This window comes from Propithecus coquereli, unplaced genomic scaffold (assembly GCF_000956105.1).
Source record: "Propithecus coquereli isolate 6110/MARCELLA unplaced genomic scaffold, Pcoq_1.0 Scaffold70, whole genome shotgun sequence".
Lineage (NCBI taxonomy): Eukaryota > Metazoa > Chordata > Mammalia > Primates > Indriidae > Propithecus > Propithecus coquereli.
In genome coordinates this window covers 3,083,315-3,084,819 of record NW_012153063.1, presented here as the reverse complement: position 1 = coordinate 3,084,819, position 1,505 = coordinate 3,083,315, and the positions used below count along the sequence as shown (strand labels likewise).

The window sequence follows — 1,505 nt, the reverse complement described above, 5'->3', positions numbered from 1 at the left end:
AAATTTTAGACACAATCTTTATAAAATTTCATCTGATAGGGGTTTCAGCTTCTTGGCCAGGGGCCACATTTACCCTCCCACCTAAAACAACTAAGGAAACCAGGCAAAATATACAAAACTACATTTTTTAAGACAGTGGATATCATCCAGTAAAGGACAATAATCCTTGGGAAATCGGAAACAAACAAGGTAAGTCCTGTCTATCCCAAATTATACCTGGAAAGTTTCCAGCCTGAGGTACAGAGAGGAGTAACTGAGGAGGACCCTGTTCTACTCTCCGGGTTGAGGAGATGGAGTTAAGAGGCTGAGGAGAACAAGGCAGCTCAAGTTCATAGGAGAGAATAGCCGGGGGGTGAGAGCTGCACAGAGAGAAAACCCCAGCGATCTGTCGAAGATCCCACTCAGGTATCCAGCAGAGAAGTGATCATATCCATGAGAAAACTACCCAAGGCCAGGGAAGGAGCCATCAGAAATGGCGGTACATTCTCTTTCCATTTGCCTATCTTCTTCTAAACTTAGAACAGTTGGTTCTTTGAATTGGGAAAGAGGGAAATATTTTGACAGTAAATATAAAAGGCAAAAGGAACCTCACTTAATTTCATTAAAATCAAAGTCTTGCCTTTCCGCGCTACCCAGAGAGGGGCCCATACGACGTTGTTCTGGATTCCCGCCATAACTTAAAGGGAAACTTTCACACGTCCGGAGCCCTTGACGTCCTGCAAATGAAGGAGGAGGATGACCTTAAATTCCTTGCAGCAAGAACCCACTTCGGTGGCACCAAGCTTGACTTCCAAATGGAACAGAACACCTACAAAAGGAAAAGTGACGGCATCTACATCATAAATCTGAAGAGGACCTGGGAGAAGCTTCTGTTGGCAGCTCGGGCCATTGTTGCCATTGAAAACCCTGCTGATGTCAGTGTCACATCCTCCAGGAATACTGGCCAGCAAGCTGTGCTGAATTTGCCACTGCCACTGGAGCCACTCCTAGTGCTGGTGCTTCACTCCCAGAACCTTCACTAACCAGATCCAGGCAGCATTCTAGGAGCCGCGTCTTCTGGTGGTGACTGATCCCAGGGCTGACCGCCAGCCTCTCACAGAGGCGTCTTATGCTAACCTTCCGCCATTGCTCTGTGTAACACAGATTCTCCTCTGTGTTACGGGGACATCCCATGCAACAACAAGGGAGCTCACTCAGTGGGTCTGCTGTGGTGGATGATAGCCCGCGAAGTTCTCCAAATGCGTGGCATCATCTCCCATGAACACCCGTGGGAGGTCAAGCCTGATCTCTGCTTCTACAGAGATCCTGAAGAAATTGAAATGGAAGAGCAGGCTGTTGCAGAGAAAGCCGTGACCAAAGGGGAATTTCAGGGTGATGGACTGCTGCAGCTGCTGAGTGCACTGCTACTCAGCCTGAGGTTGCAGACTGGTCTGAAGGCCTGCAGGTGCTCTGTACCTATTCAGCAGGTCCCCACTGGTCTGCAATTCCTACTGCTCAGGCCACTG

At 48.6% G+C, this 1,505-nt stretch overlaps 1 pseudogene; it reads left to right on the top strand.

Annotated features, from left to right (window-relative positions):
- The first annotated feature begins 472 nt into the window (after positions 1-472).
- LOC105823914 overlaps positions 473-1,505 on the top strand; it is a 35,257-nt pseudogene continuing 34,224 nt past the window's right edge.